The following is an 18,126-nucleotide window of genomic DNA, read 5'->3' on the forward strand; positions in this document are numbered from 1 at the left end:
GGCTGCACTCACTGTCTAACCAGTCCCAGTGAGAAGAGCTGGGTACCTCAGTTGGAAATGCAGAAATCACCCACCTTCTGTGTTGATCTCACTGGGAGCTGCAGATGGGACCTGTTCCTATTCTGCCATCTTGCCAACCTGGCATTTCTTTTATTTTCATATGTTACTTATTTATGTGGTTAAACCTGCCACCCAACCAAACATAAGAATTGCTATCACCAATAATGCTATCTATGAACACCTTTCTTATTCCATCACATATTATTTAGTCTCATACTCAAGGTGACAACTACCTTGTTTTTTGTTTTCTTTTGTTGTGTTGTATTTTGGGACAGACTCATTCTGTCACCCAGGCTGGAGTGCAGTGGCTCGACACAGCTCACAGCAACCTCTGCCAACCGGGTTCAAACAAGTCTCCTCCCTCAGCCTCACAAGTAGCCGGAATTTCAAGTGGGCACCACCATGCCAGCTAATTTCTGTATTTTTAGTAGAGATGGGGGTCTCACCATGTTAGCTAGGCTGGTCTCAAAATCCTGGCCTCAAGTGATCCACCTGTTTTGGCCTTCCAAAGTGCTGGAATTAAAGCTGTGTGCCAAAAAACCAGTATAATTTTTGTTTTATATTTCTGTCTATACTTTGAAGATTTTAATTTTCTACCATCTTTAGGCTCCATCACTGCTGTTGAAACTCAGCTTTCGATGTAATCATCATTTCTTCTTGGGTAAATTGCCTCCCCACCCCATCCCTGACCCCCGCCACTGCCGTCTTTGGCTGTTCTTAACTACTTCTTTTTATTTTCTGTGTTCTATAGTTTCACTGAGATCATTCTAATTGTGGATTTCTTTTTGTTTACCTTAATAGACATTTTTTGGCCTTTTGAATTGGAGAGATGTGTTTTTCAACAATCAAGGAAAATTCTCAGGCATTTTAACCTCTTTCTTTTATATTTTGACCTGTTTCTCTAATCTGGAGTCATCATAATTCTCTCTTCAGCTGTGTTAGTTAGCTGTTTAGCCTTATCATTAAGTTTTCCATTTAAATCATTACTTCTTTTATTTCTAAAAGTTGAAGTTGATATTTGTCAAATGTGCCTTACTCACTTAAAAAATAACTTCTGGTTTTTAAAACATATCAAACCTAGTTGTTTTATTTATTGCCTTCTATATTTCTTCATGGGTCCAGTTCTGTGTTCGTTATTCCTAACTCTGATTCATACTGGTTTATCTTTGTATGCTCAGGTTTTCTTTTTTAAAAGGGCTTCCAGTTGTAGGAACTCTCTTTTATGGGAGTAGGAGGGCTGGGTGGAGGGTGCGTTGCTCTAGGAAGTGTCTATCTTTACTTCTGAGGTCATATAAGGCAATGTCTAACCAGGGCCTCATTTTTCTTGGGATTGCATACATGACACAAATGGTGCACAAAGCCTAAACCCCTTGTCATGGCTGGTGACCTGGAAATATTGGGGGAGACTCTTTTTCACTCCCACCCAAAATGGAAGTTAAGACAGTTTTCTCTGCTGGGTCTTCTGGACTTATTTTCTTCTTACTCATCCTTTTTCTTATATATTAGCATGTCCGAACTCTCTTTTATGAAAAGCTCTAAGAATGAAGCTCAAAAAATTATTCTCAGATACTGCAGCAATTTCAGCAATCCCATACACACCTCAGACTGGTTTTCTGACTTTGTCCTTCACAGAGCGGTCCCAGGAATTTTCTTGACTCTTCAATTATACAATTTTTTAAAAACATATTTCTGGGCTGGGTGTGGTGGCTCACCCCTGTAATCCCAGCACTTTGGGAAGCTGAGGCAGCAGATCATGAGGTCAGAATTTCAAGACCAGCCTGACCAACATGGTGAAACCCCATCTCTACTAAAAATACAAAAAATTAGCTGGGCATGCTGGCAGGCACCTGTAATCCCAGCTACTTGGGAAGCAAAGGTAGGAGAATCGTCTGAACCCAGGAGTTGGAGGTTGCAATGAACCAAGATCACACCACTGCACTCCAGCCTGGGCAACAGAGTAAGACTCCAACTCAAAAAGAAAAAGAAAAAGCATATTTCTGGACATGGTGACACATCCTGTAATCCCAGCACTTTGGGAGGCTGAGGCAGGCAGATCACTTGAGGTGAGGACTTTGAGACCAGCCTTGCCAACATTGTGAAAACTCGTCTCTACTAAAAATACAAAAATTATCTGAGCATGGTGGCAGGCACCTATAATCCCAGCTACTCAAGAGGCTGAGGCAGAAGAATAGCTTGAACCTGGGAGGCAGAGGTTACAGTGAGCCAAGATCATGACACTGTACTGCAACCTGGGCGACAGAGTGAGACTCCATCAAAAAGAAAGAAAGAAAAGAAAAGAAAAAGCGTATTTCTCCTGGTAGTTTTAGATGACTTGTTGTTGTAGGATTTTGACATATCTAATCCTACATATTACTCTATATATTTTTGACACAAAATTAGAGAGTTTTACACATATGCCCCTGTATTAGAGTGGACACCATAAACTGGTCATAGTCTTCTAGCTTGCATATAATTAGCATTCATGTTAGTTTTTTAAGTGACTTAGGTTTAAGCTTACCATCCTAAGTCTGGCCTCTTGCAGAGCTGAACCAGCACTCTCCACCACCATTCTCAGGGGAGAGGCTCTGGCCTAGCTCGGATGATGTCAGGTGTCCATCCTCAGTCCAATCAGCCAGGTCCTGGGAGCATCCTGCAGTGTGGGTGTCACAGTCTGGCTTCTGCAGATGCTGAGATTGTGTTTGGGTGCAGGGTGTTTATAAGAAATCAACACCTGCAGAAGAGAGGGAAAGGAAATAGGACTGGGTGAAGGGTGAAGTTGAACTGCCATGCAGGCCAGACAAAGACTCAGCAATCCCTCAGAGTTGTCCCCATGTGGGTCTCTGCCCTGAATGATCTGCCACTAGATGCAGGCTGCCATGCGAAGGGCATGCCCTGAGGGAAGGGATTTGCTACAGCTGAGGCAGCCCCTGAAGGAGCTAAGAGCACTCCCAGCAGCTGGGGCAACAAGTCCCCCTAAGTAAGACTCAGATGCTCTTTCCTGGGCCCTCCATGTGCACCTCTTAGCACTGACCTCAGAGTGTTGTTAAGAAGAAAAAAAATGGGTGATACGGTCCATGAAAAGGACTCACTGAATGCTGCCTTCTGCTGACATCCTTTCTCTCATGGCTGCCATTGATGTTAATTTCACATGATCTCACCAGAAGACAGATGTTTGTGAGTATTTTTTTTTTTTTGAGATAGGCTGGAGTGCAGTTGCACAATGTCAGCTCACTGCAACCTCCACTTTTCAGATTCAAGCAAGTCTCATGCCTCAGCCTCCCAAGTAGCTAGGACTACAGGCACCTGCCACCACAGCTGGCTAATTTTTGTAGTTTTCATAAAGATAGGGTTTCATCATGGTAGTCAGGCTGGTTCTTGAACTCCAGACTCCAAGTGATCTGCCCATTTTGGTCTCCCAAAGTGCTGGGATTACAGGTGTGAGCCACCATATCCAGCCAGGAAGACAGATGTTGGGTGCAGAGAAGCCATATGGTGTGGCTCATCCAGGCCCTGAGGGAGGGCCTGACAATAAAGCCAGGTCCTGAACCCCACTGGCATGGGCCATCCTCTGCTCAATCACTTCAGCATCTAGGGGAGGGTACCATGTATATATCTGTATTTGGAGGGTGGTTCTGGTCTACACATTTTGTAGCTATATGCTGCCCATTTGAAAGTCTGTTTCATTATTCCTCAGCCATTGCAATGAAGCAATTTTCTGCTTTTGCAGCATCAGTAATAATTATTTTGGCAAGCCTAGAGTTCTGATGTCCAACTTAGCAGATGAAAAGTCTGTCTTAGCTCTCATAGAGAGACCAATTTGATTTCTGTATTTGTTCTCTTTAGACCTCCAACAGATTGAATGGTTCCCACCCACACTGGAGGCAGATCTTTCCAACCTAGCCCACTCAGACTCATGCACTAATCTATGGAAAAGTCCTCACAGAGACAACCAAAATAATACCTGCTAGGTATTCCTTAACCCAGTCAAGTTGACACCTAAATTAAGTCCACAAGTTTACCCCTTTTCAACTTGGCACCCATATGCGTCTCCTTAAACCACAATTTCCAAGTAAAGACAAAAACAAGTTAATGGTTCTGCCTGATATAATGCAACTATCCTTCATACAGTTGAAAACACACTAATCCCTTCTCCAGAATATCACTTCCATGATTTCAATAATAGGAATTTTAATCTTTCAAGACTGTGATTTTAGACATTAAAGATTTCAGATGTTAGGAATTTTTAAACTTTATGGATTTGATCTTCAGGGATTTTGCTCTTTTGAGATTTCAACATTCAGGATTATGGCATTTGGGATTGTGCCTTTTGGAATTATATGTTTTAGGATTATGATCAGCACTGGTCTATGCAAGAGACAAGGCCAGGCTGGGCTGTGCATGGGACAAGATGCTGGCAGTTCTGAGACTGGTCCAGGCTAAACAGAAGGATGGGGACTACTACAAATGGGGCATATCTGAGGTCCAGTCCTGGGTAAAGATTCTTGGCAACCTCCCTGGACAAGGTGCAATGATAGTTGTTAACTCCCCAGAGTCAGAAGGTCAGGAAGGGAGACCAGGTCTGAAGCAAGCTCCAAAAGAAGCTTAAGTCAGTTGAACACTTGAAGCAATTGATGCTTTAGCAGGTTACCCTGGTCAGTCCTGCCCCTGGGGCTCATCCTTTGAAATCTTAAAGGAACTAGGCCTATTAAAGTAGGATCGAAGAGCACTGCATCCATTTCATCTGGAAGCCTTTAGTGACTGGGTCACATGCCAATTTCAACACAAGAAGACCAGAGTGAAAGATGCACTAAATCCATTATAAGCTGTGTCAATATCCTCTGATATGTCTCACCAGGTTTCTTTTTTCTCTAGGGCCAAACTTTCTAGGATTATACCAAAGACACCCATGACTAAGCATTGATAGATCATCAATGTCAACTTGTAAGCCTCGGATGGAGACTTGATGGAGAATGTCACTGACCAATGTCACGCAGCATGTGTTGTGAGAGTGGAAGAAAATTCCAATTGTAATTCACTCAGTGAGTAGGTACTGAGTTCTAGGCACCATGCTAGACTCTTGTTACAAATTTAAATAAGATTCAGTCCCTGCGTGGGGGAAGCCAAAGTGAGGAGGTGAGACTGGGTTGTCACAGAACAGAAAGCAAAAGGAATTGAAGGGCATGATGACAATGGGAAGTGAAGGGATTGAGTGCTGCCTCCCATCTCCCGTGCCTTCCCACATTCCACCTCTTCCTGTCACACAGAAACACAGAGCATCAGAAAGAGTCCCTCGTGCCTTTCTTGAAACTGCTTAGGTAGAAAGTAAGTTGGATACACAACAAGAATAAACTCAGTGGTTTTCTATACAACAGAAGTCCTGTCACAGTCCAATTGGCCCAGGTAGACAAGACTAGGAAGGGGAGAGCCATGAAGCTAGGATCCTGCTGGGGCAGCACAAAAGTGGAGTTCCTGGTGCTCACCATATTCAGAGTAGGAAATAGGATGCCTGAGCGGGAAATGGCAGTGGGATGAAGTTGGCCATGAACCTATTGTCAAGGAGTCTGGACCAAACTTGGAGGGTAATAGACAGCTGTTAGGGATTAACCACTTTCAAATGTCATTGAGAAGGAGTGCAGTGTACTAATTCAAGATGAAAGATTGAAGAGATGAAAGATTGAAGAGATGAAGACTAAACACACCATCCCCATGAATTCTTCCACAGCTCAACCCAAAGTGGCTGACTCTGGCCCCAGAACTACAGCTACTGAAAGATCCTCCCAATCCAGTGATTCTCCCTGCCACTGTCTGGCCAACGTGGCCATCTCAAACTCCTGAGGGGGGTTCTTCATTGGATTTCTTGAAGGATCCCCTCTGAGGTAACCTGAGCACTCCCCCCTCTCCAAGTTCCATCTACTTTAAAGAAGTCTGCCCCTGCTGGGTACCCTCTGTTTCCTGGTGCCCAAGCCTGGAAACTGAAGATTCTCTTTCCCTAGCTTGTTCCTTCCACATTGGTCTCAAAATAAACTCAGAACAAATTTACTCTGGAAGGATTTACTAGTGTCTCTATAGGGAAGAGGGGATTTAAAAAATAGTAAAATGGAGTAGGTATGAGCTCAGGGAATCCCACGGTGTCCTCATAGTCAAGACACCTGAGCTGTAGTTCCTAACTACCGTTCCTAATACCTGGTAACTTCAGAAAAAGCTCCCAAGTTTCCAAGAATTGGTATTTCAAGTATCCCTTTTCCTCTAATTCCAGAAGCAGTGAGGAATCATCTTCTATTCCCACAGTCCTAGTCTCAGAAACCGCTAATCTAGCTCTGGCCCTGCCTACTTAGCCCATTTTCTGCTCTCGTGGGGTTTCTGCCCTCTCATTTCCCTCTCGCATTTTTATTTTTCTTCTCTTTCATTTCCCACAACCCCAGCTAAAGTTCTTCCCAACAAAAAGTAGTTTCTGTGACACAGGCAGTTTCCAACACACCCTGTAGGTGACTCCAGTATGCCACCAGTAATAAGAGGCTTACTTGATCTTTTGACCAAGAAGTCTTCACCTCAGGAAATTTCAAATAAGTATCAAGCTTTTCTTGCTTTTTTTGCTTTGCTCCGTTCTAAGATCATGGAACAAATCTGAATTCTGAGACCGGCCTCTTACAAAAGCAAACTGTCATGGAAGGGCAAAAGACCCTAAAAAACCTGCAAGGGTCTTTAGAAAGAAGAATGAAGATATGACGACTTAAAATGATGATATTATTATTTCTGCTTTGAAATAGCATACTTTGAGTCAGCATACTACCGATAAGCTCTTAAAAGCATGTTTATTGCCTAGCAGGGTAATGCTCTTATAATGTTCCAATGTGCAGGACCACACTGCACTCAAAGGAATAGGATTAGCTGTGGCTAAACAGGCTGACAATTCTTTATCATTTGCAGAGGAAGGAATTTCCTTTGAGTTACCATTCTGGAAATAGAGCCAACTTACTCTTAATGGCTTCTTCAGTTTAAATGAGATGATGTGTTTCTGAGCAGTTGAGTAAAACAAGGAACCAGTGTCAGACCAAAGCACCTTAAAGTAGAGGGAAGTCTAAATTATTCAATAAGGGTTTGATCTTTCATTTCTTGGATTTGGATAACCCCACTGGAACCTCACTGGGACATTCTATGTCCTAGATTAGAAATTTTTAAATATACTTAAAAGACATTGTTACTGAAATATCCACCTAATAAATTATTCTCACTTGTAAGTATAGTGGGCATATATCTTAGATTTTACTGGGACAGTCCCAATTTAAGTTTAGTTTATTCTTTCCTATAAAGGCAACACGTTCAATGTTTAACCAAATTTGATTCCATATTTTTCAATTTAGAGTTTAGAAAACATCTATGGCTGGACCACCTGTTTTGATTTTAAGTATAAAATAAGGGCGCCATGAGCTCTCACAAGATGTTGTCATGATATTTCACTGCATTTATAATACTCAAGAATCTCAGCTAATTTAGCTTAGGTTCACAAAGATCTTTGGAATGTAAAAGCATTTGTAAGGCAATGTAATTTATCCTTCTCTTCCAGGTAGACAGTCACACCTGAATCGTCCAGACTAATGAAAATTCATCCTGCTTCTAAAGACATTCAGAAAATTAGATCAACAAGCCTCTTTCACTGCACCTTTCCTTTCTGAATACACAGTCATCATGTTCTATTAATAGATGAGAAAGAAAGTCAAGTTCTAGATCTGGTTGTCCCATATTTGTAGTAAAGATGGTGTGCCCCGCAGTTAGCTGGAGTTAGGGTATTAGATCTGAAATCTGTTTACTTTTTTCTAAACCATTCTGAAAATCCATTAACCATTAACAAATTTGTCACACCATAAAAGACCTTGCTATGTCCCTTTGCTATAATTTCTCTTTCTGGTCTCTTCCTCTATAGCCTCAAGGACGCCTCATGCTGCTGCATCACCCAAGGGCTCTCTGGAACTGTCCATACCCAGTAAATAAGCTCCCTGGTAACATTCACTTAGTCACTGAACACTTGCTCCATCACCTTTGTTAACTGAAATCCACCTCTAGTCTGAAGGACACTGCTTTCCCACAGCCCTTGCCATGGGAGACTGCATATCTCCCACAGTCCCATAGGAGACTGCACACTGAGACCCCACCACTGTTCTGGGGTCAAGACGTAGAGGTGGCATTATTTTTCTGCTTTTGTGTAAAAATGCCCACCTTTTAATGCTCATGCCATTATTCAGCTCAAATTTTTTGCTCTCCGACCTAACTTGCTCTTCTAGGTCTTTCATAACCTTGAGTTATTATCTGAAGTAATTCCTCACCAGCTTTCTCAATTTTTTTGTACCCAGGACTTTTGCTGTGAATGTTCAGGGAACTCCAACCCTGGACCTGTAACAATACATTTTCTCTAGTCTCATCCCCAGATACATGAGCTTCCAGAACTGCAGCTTGGCACCAATTCAAAGCTACTATCTTCAATTCCAGCTGTGCCCTCTGTCTCACCATGAGGAAAGCCTTTGACTTATTACAGGCCAGCCCCCAGTTATTTCAGAACAACTGTATTTTCTCCACATCTTTCCACCATTCTCCTCTTTCATTCCCTCCACTTCAGTAGACCCACTGATCTCTTGAGAAAATTGAGTCTATCTGATACAGCTTTTCTCAAATTTTCTCCTTCCCTTTATAAATTACAGCTTTTCTTGCACCCATCCTTGCCTTGTGTCCTCTAATCCCAGGCAGTGAACTACAGTCCACAGTCCTTCTCTCCACCTGTGCTCCTGACCTTAACCTTCTGTCAATTTCAGGGCCCTGAGCCCTCAGCCATCTTCAATTACTCTTTGTTCCCCAGAGGACAAAGTCTATACTTCCTATCATGACTTATTCCAATGTCATTTCTTTTCACTGTTATCTACTACTCTTCTATGCTCTAGAACTGCATGGACTAATTTGGTATCCACTAGCTGTGTGTAGCTTTTTAATTCAAATTTATAAAAATTAAACAAAAATTCAGTTAGTTGTACTAGCCACTTTGAATTTTTTAAATTTATTTTAATTATTATGGGTACATAATAGGTGTACATATTTGTGGGGTACGTGTGACTTTTTGATACAGGCATATAATGTCCAATAGTAACATCAGAGTAATTAGGGTATCCATCACTTCTAGCAAATATTTCTTTGTGTAAGGAACATTCTAATTTCCCTCTATTTTTATGTAAAAAATAAATTATTGATTGTAGTTCCCTGTTGTGATACCAAACACTAGACCTTATTTTTTCTAACTATATTTTTACACTAATTAACCATCCCACTTTGCCTCTCTCTGTCTGCTACCCTTTCCAGCCTCTGGTAATCATCATTCTACTCTCTATCTCCATAAATTCAATCATTTTAATTTTTAGTTTGCACATGAGTGAGAACATATGATAGTTATCTTTCTGTGCCTGGCTTATTTTACTTAATATTATGACCTCTAGGTCTATCTGTAGTAGTCTGTTCTCACGAGGCTATAAAGAACTGTCTGAGACTGGGTAATTTACAAAGGAAAGAAGTTTAATTGACTCATAGTTCTGCATGGCTTGGGAAGCCTCAGGAAAGTTATAATCATGGTGGAAGTGGAAGCAGGCGCATCTTACATGGTGGCAGGTGAGAGAGAGCGTGTGTGAGACTGCAGGAAAAACTACCACTTATAAAACCATCAGATCTTGTGAGAACTTATTTACTATCACGAGAACAGCATGAAGGGAACTGCCCCTGTAATCTAATCACTTCCCACCAAGTCTGTCCCTAAACACCAGCGGATTACAATTCAAGATGAGATTTGGGTGGGGACACAAAGCCAAACCACACCATCATCCATGTTGTTACAAATGACAAGATCTTTTTTGTGGCTGAATAATATTCCATTGCATATATGTATCACATTTTCTTTATCCATTTAACCAATTTTTTCTTTTTTTGTGTGAGACAGGGTCTTATATGCTATACCCAGGCTGGAGTGCAGTGGCATGAACATGGATCACTGCAGCCTTGACCTTCTGAGCTCAAGCTGCCCTCCCACCTCAGTCTCCAGAGTAACTGGGACTACAAGTGCACAACACCACAATTGGCTAAATTTTTAATTTTTTATGAAGATGGGGTCTTGTCATGTTGTCCAGGCTAGTCTCAAACTCATGGGTTCAAGCCATGCTCCTGCCTTGGCTTCGCAAAGTGCTGGGATATAGTATGAGCCACTTCACTCAGCCAATTTAGCCACTCTTAAAGTGCCCTATGGCCACAGGTGGCAAGTGTCTAGTGTATTAAATGCACAGACATAAAACATTTCCATCATTGAGGAAAGTTCTTATGGACAGCAGCACTGCTTCCTTACTGAAAATCTTGCTCCTCCCTAAAAAAGGGCCAAAATTTCTTGTGTCTTTAGATCATTGGACAACTAGATGTAATGCCTGTCCCTAGATCATAGCATTCAGTCTGGCCTCATATGTGTGTCATTATGTAGGAATCCACTTCCTGAAGCAATCCACAGCAACCCCATACAGGCAAAACCAGGAATGACACAGGCAATTAGAAAGAAGGCTTGGGTCAGTCTAATAGACACAGAACTCCTTCCACTGGGTTGCTAACTGAGAGCCAACTGAATCATACACTTGGTAGTGAACAAAAGAAATTATAAATACTATGTTTTTATGACCTGTTGCAGGACTGAGGACTATCATAATAGCTGTACATATTTTTCTCCTTGCTTTGTACAAATATAGTTATACGTATTAACCAATTTTATATTTTCTCTTCTCCTCTCTTTATTCTGTTTTTGTGAGGTGGTGGTTAACTGTAATTTAATTTTGGGTTATAGGATAGTAAGATAGGTTTATTATTGAACTAGGGAAAAGAATAATCATCATCAGGGATGGATACGGCTTTTGATGGGATTAGGTTCTTTTCTTTGGGAAGAGGGGGAGTGTATTTTATTTGTATGAGGCAGAGTTGCATAATTTGATAGGAATACATTGTTGCCATTGTGGGTGTCTGGAAGACTTCCTATGCATAAAGCTTGCTTATGAATACGGAGTAGTGAAAAGTTTAGACTATGAGAGATAACTGGTTTGACTATCTCAACTCCTAGTTCATTCCATTTTTCTATGTGAAGATACTAGAAAGCTAAAAACTATATTTCGCAGACTCTTGCTGTTAGGATTCAGGATGTAAACTTAGTTCTGCCAACTAGATGCATTTTGCATGAGCTTTTTTAAAGGCAGAAGGGAGGAATGCACCATCTCTCTGCAATTGTATGGACCCACAAGAAAGCTCTACTGGGGGAGAAGGTTTGTAGTGGGCAAACTTATAATCCACTGTCTAGTCACCAGTTCCATGGCTATCGATGGTGGCCCCAGCTCTCGTAGCAGTGGCAGCAGTAACCGCCTAATCTTGAAGTCACATCAACAACGGTTAAAACTGAAGTCAAAGTTCCAACAGAATAAAACCTGTCTTCCACACCTCTAGCATGTATAATTATTTTATTGACAACTTATGTCTATATTGAATCCTTTTATGTTTAGAAAACCCAGAGTACTTTTTATTTCCTAGATTAAAGCCCAGCTGACACATAACTCTAGAGAAACATTTGTACATGTACTCAATGGAACACTGTAATAACTCCAAAACAACAATTTTTTTTAACCTGTCTAGCAATAGGGGAATGGCTGAGTACATTATGATATGTTCGTACTATGGGATGCCACAGTTCAAGCAAATAAAGTAAATCTGTGCATACTGACATGAAAAAGAAAAAACTCCAAGGCATATTGATCAGTTTTTAAGAAAGGATGTACATAATAATTTAAGCCATGATAAACTGTTTATTATAAATATTGCATTTACCAATAAAATTGGGTATATATGTTATGCATCATCATATATTTGCAAAGATACATACCAAATTTATAACAGTAATACCTACTTTGGAAGGCACAGGCATTGCAGGTGGTAATAAAATAAGACTTTAGGTATATGTAGAAGGATTGTTGAATCCTTCTACATATTTACTGGTTATTATACTATGCAAATCTGCTACACCTAATTTTTTGCAATTAGAATATATTCCTGTGTTACTTGATGATTAAAAAGAAATACTTATTTTAGTAAGAATTTATTATGGTTTTGAAGAGTAAAACAATTATATACATTTTTAAATGAAAGTGTATAATATGTTTTAAAAAATAACCTAGAACTACTTAAGTAAAATCTAGAAGAGACTGGAGAAAGAGGGATGTAAAACTTACTAACTTTCTAGCTTCTTTGGGAAGGAGAGGAAGACAGCATGAGGTGAGTAAGTAGATACTATTTTGTTCTTTAGAATGGCAGAGAAATATAAGTTCAAATATTTCGTTAATTTAAAGATAACCAGATAAAGAATGGAAATTGGACATGTAACTTTCAAATCACTAGAAGAAAAGTTTCAAAGAAAACTTTGATAAGACAGCAAGGGAGCAAAAGAAGCTGGAATATTGCATTTCATCTACTTTTAAGAGAAATAAAAGAAACTAGAATACATAGTAAAGAGATAATTTTCCAGGAAAATGTAGACTCAAGGGCATAACAGTAGCATAGTAACCAAGAAAAAAGCCAAAAATGTTAAAAATCATAAGGAAAAGAAAAAAAGGCAATAGACCCTCCTGGTTTAGGAGCAATGTCTCTCTATTCATTGAAGGTTTAATTAAAGCCAATGTTATCTGTGCAATTATAGTAGACAGAAAAATTGGAATGCTCTCCAGTTAATTTTATATGGTTTCTAGCACCTTAAAATTAAAAATGAACAAGAACATCATAATAGATGTGAACAAATAAAGACCAATAGTTTATAAATATAGTTGTAAAATCCTACTAAAACAATATCACATTAAACCTAATGCTATATAAATACCAAAGAGGAATTACTTCCAAGAATTCATGAATGAGTAAACTTTAAGGAATCTATGTATTTACTCAACTGTTTAAGAAAAGTCGTATAAATGTCTTATAATTGCCACAATGACATTTGATAAAATTCAATATCCAACTCATAGGGAAAAAATTTCTTAGCAAACTAAAAAAATAAAAGGATATTTTCATACTATGATAAAGATTATCTATCAAAAATAAATAGTAAATATCAGAGCTAACAGGAAAACATGACTGACATTCCCACTAGAGCTGGGATTAAGACAAGAATATCAGCTTTTAAAACTAATTACCATGATCTGATCATTATACATTATGTATTAAAACATGATTATGTACCACATAAATATGTACAATTATTATATATCAATTAAAAATTAGATTTTAAAAAACTATACATTATTCTGAAATTATTAGAAATAAGAAAAGAAATAAGGCACAAACTTGCAAAATAAAGAGATAAAACTGAAATTATTTGCAGATATATGATTTAGTGTGAAGAAAAATACAAGAGCAAGAACTAAAAATATAATAGAACTAATGAAAGGTCAGAGTAGGCTGAGTGCCAAAGCTACAAAACAAACCTATAAATGTCAACAGCTTTTTCATGTGACAGCAACAACACACAAAAAGCCTCAAATGGAAAAAAAAAGACCCATTTGCAATAATAAAAATATTATAAAATACCTAAGAGTGAAATGTACAAAACTTGCATGGAAGAAACAACACTGAAGAGTATCTTTTAAAATCTTGACTAAATAGAAATATATTAGATATTACTGGAAGGGAAAATTTAGTCTTGAAAATATTAAATTTTCTCTCAAATTAGTCTATAAGTTAACTTTAAGCACTTAATTGCTTCCCACTTTAAAAATTATTTTGAAGCAAACACTTATAGAAAAGTTGATGTATAATCAAAGACCAGTTTTTCTGTGAATTATTTGAGGGTCAATTGCTTCCTGTTTCCCCATCATCTAAAAATTTCATGTATATCTCTTGAGAGAAGGATGGGCTACACACTGGCAATACAACTATGATCAGGAAATTCACGTGGATCTATTACTACCATCTAATCCTCAAACCACACATTCACGTCTCACCAATTGTCTCAATAATATTTTATAGCTGCTGTGTGTGGTGGCTCGCACTTGTAACCCCAAAACTTTGGGAGGCTAAGGCACGCAGATCACTGGAGCCCAGGAGTTCGAGACCAGCCCAGGGCAATGTGAGGACACCCTGTCTCTACAAAAAATACAAAAATTAGCCAGGTGTGGTGGCACATGCCTGTAGTCCCAGCTACTTGGGAGGCTAAGGCAGGAGGATCATTTGAGCCTGGGAGATAGAGGTTGCAGTGAGCTGAGATTGCACCACTGCACTCCAGCCTGGGCAACAGAATGAGACCCTGACTCAAAAAAACAAAATTACAGCAAAAATATTCAGCTCAGAATGCATGGCATTTCCTTATAATATCTCCTTAGTCTCCTTCAGTCTTTAACAGTTCCTTAGTTTTCCCATGACTTCATGATCTTGATCCTTTTGAAGACTATTGTCCATTTGTTTTGTGCAGTGTCCCTTTAACACTGTGCTTGTCTGATGCTTCCTTAGGACCAAATTTAAGTAATGCATCTTTGGCAGGAATATAATAGACCTGATACCATGTTCTTCTGATTTTGTCCACTGGGGCATCCCTGCCTTATGGAAAATCTTCAGGCCCTACTCAAGCTTCAACAAGCAATACCAAGCAATAGCTCTGCAATGGTTCCCTCCTCCCCCTGTTTGGGATCTGACACTCCACCGCAGACTTCTCCTCCATATAAACATGTCCTTAGCCTACTCTATCTCTCATGTGCCCCGGCAGGAGTCCATAAATGGAATGCAATCTCAACCATAACTCCAAACAAAATCTTTTTAAACTGCAAAAAAGAAAAACGCTAAAAATTCTACTTGAAGAACAACTTGAGATCTACCAAAATATGTTTGAAAAAAAAAGACTAACAAGACTTTATCATATATTGCACGATATTTTAAAACCACAGATATTAAAACAGTTTGCATCTGACTCAGGAATTGACAAATCCATGAAATAAAAAACAGCATAAAGAAGCAAATTGAAGAAGATCATGGCATTTACAGTCAGCATAGAAATACTAAGTTAGCTAAACATTACTTAACTAACTTATTTAATTAATTGGGAGAAAAGCATTAATGAGTATTCTGTATTATAATTCACACAAAAGTTTTAAAAAACTAAAAACATAAAGTAATATTGATTCATAATATTAAAATTCTGGGCTGGGAAATACCTTGCTGGATATAGAAAAAGGAAAACAAAAAGATCAAAAAATTAGAATATCCATAAATATTCTGTAATAAAACAGAGATAGTTCCAGTTCCCCACATTCCTTCATATGTATAATGAAGGCTCTGGAAAGATGATTTTGAAAATCATTTCAAGCTCTAAAATGATATTCTCCATGTTTAATGCATAGGATTTTATTTAAATTGTATCCATATCTGTGTCATATCTTTCATATAATGTAAGTTTTAAAACTGCAATTACTTTTCACCAACCTAATGTTTGAAAACAAGATTTCTATTTCATTTATTTCATGTGCCTTTTACACAGTTAATGGGTTGAACTGTGTCCTCCAAAAAGCTTTGTTGAAGTCCTAAGTCCAGTACTGAAGTGTACGGGTTTTTATTTTTTATTTTTTAGATTTTGGAATATTTGCATATACATAATAATATATTTCAGGAATGAAACCCAAGTCTTAACAAAAAAATCATTTATGTTTCATGTACACCTTATACACATAGGCTGTAGGTAATTCCATGCAATATTTTAAAAAATTTTATTCATGAAACAAAATTTGTGTTCATCGAATCATTAGAAAGCAAAGAAATGCCAGATATAGGTGAGGGGGAGGAAGGCAGCAAATCACACTGCCACGTGTGTACCTATGCAACAATCTTGCATATTTTTCACATGTACCTCAAAACCTAAAAAGCGATAAAAAAAAAAAAAGCAAAACTGTTACAATTTCAGTCACCCAAGGTGGACAATCTGTCATTGTCATCACCAACATCCTGACTGTTAATTTGTATGCCACAGATAAGCATCATTTTCTTACCCTTATTCACACATAACAGTGAAAAACATGACACAATACAGTAAACAAATAATGTGTTCAAGGTAGCTAAGCAGCACAGTAGCATCATCAGAATACCTGCATCATCTGTTTGACAACGGCAACAGACTTTTAGTCTCCACCTATAATGCTGTGTTGTAATTAAAATGTGACAGTACAGTGTATTTTTTCTTAAGAAAAACAAAAACATCACAAGAAATTGCGGAACCAGGAAGTGGGTCATCTAGGAATGAGGAGGCATTCTACTTAGTGGCTTTTAAACACATTTCCTCCAGAGTCATCTGCCTCCTTGGCAAGGGTTTTGGTCTTAGAAATTGCTCTTTGATTTTATAAACTGGTGTGATTTCTTGTCCTGTTACGAAAACATGCTGCTCTAGTCCTTTAATAAGCCCATTATACATTTCCACCCTGTCATCTATAGGCACTTTTCCTACAGTGTTAACATCATCTTCATCATCACTATTGTCACTGTCACCCTGAATCAAAACCATTTTGGCTATTTCACCATTGTTCAATAAATAAACACCTGGAGCCTCATTATGGATGTTAAAAACTTCTTCAATATCCACTTCTCCCAGCTTACTAACAGACTCTGAAGGTATATGTTTTGCACCTGTAAGGGACTATATTGTCATTTTTCCTCACCTAGCATAAATCATCATCTTGCTCATCATCATCACTTAACACAGTTGCAGGACAGAGCTTGTTCCAGGTGTGCACAACTGTGTCTTTAGTCATTGCGTTCCAAGTATGGGCAACAGCATAAATGGCATCTTTCATGCTAAGCTTCTTTTGAAAGCTTCCTACCATCCACGCCTCTGTTCACTACTGCTAGCATGCTTCTCAAAAAGGTGTTTTAACATTTACACCTCGTTGATCTAAGAACACCCTGGTCACATGGCTGAATTAACAAAGTCAAATTTGGGGAAAAGTACATGGCATAAACATTACTTTTGATGAGAATTTCAGCTGAAGGATGAGCAGAACAGTTGTCAAGAAATAAGAAAATCTTGCAGTCACCATCTGGTCTAGCTTCCCTGTGGTGAGCATGCATCACTAGCACACTCTGATTGGTGAAACCAATCAGAAAAGATGTCCCTGGTGACCCTTGCCTTTTGTTAGTATAATAATATACTGGTAAGAAAGTCACTAATTCACTGCTTGAAAGGAGCAAGGACGCAAGCAGTTTTCTATTACAGCAAATTTACACTTACGTGTGCTTGCTGCATTAGCACATTCTAGCACAGTTATTCCGTCCTTGGCATCCTTACTTCTGTAAGGACTGTTTCACTGCCTGTAGTCAGTGTGTTTCGAGTAGTAACACAAAAACAGTGATGTTTCATCAGCATTATAGACTTGTTCAGGCATCAGATTTTCATCAATGATGACTTTGGCAAATTCATCAATGAATTTCTCTGCTGCTTTATGACAACCAGATGCTCTATCACCACAAATCTTTAACAATTTAATGCTGTGTCTTCTCTTCAATTTCTGCTACCAGCCTGTTGAATATTTATAGTTTCCTTCAATTTTTGGTTGATGATAGATCTTTGCTTATTTTATGATCAGCATACCATTAAGTGGTGTGCATTCACTGCAATGCTGATGGATCCTCCTTTTCAATACACAATCAAAATCTTCACATTTAGTTTTATGCAGTATCTTTTTTATTAATGTCCATTCATCACTCATCACAGAACTGCAATAGTTTATCTTTCTGTTTCCTCAGGTCATTTATGGTCATGTTTTTTCCCTTGGGAGCACTGAATAAAATATGTGTCATGTGCCTGCATTTTAACTGTACGTTGTTACATGAAGTCGCGTATGCAATGTAATTTTCCACTTGTGGTGTCACGTCAGCACTCAAAAAGTTTTAAATTTTGGAGCATTTCGGATTCTGCATTTTCAGATTAGGGACATTCAACCTGTACTGTGAATATGACCTTTTTTGGAACTAGAGTCTTTGCAGATGTAATCAAGA

Source organism: Saimiri boliviensis, chromosome 8, assembly GCF_048565385.1.
Source record: "Saimiri boliviensis isolate mSaiBol1 chromosome 8, mSaiBol1.pri, whole genome shotgun sequence".
Taxonomy (NCBI): Eukaryota; Metazoa; Chordata; class Mammalia; order Primates; family Cebidae; genus Saimiri; species Saimiri boliviensis.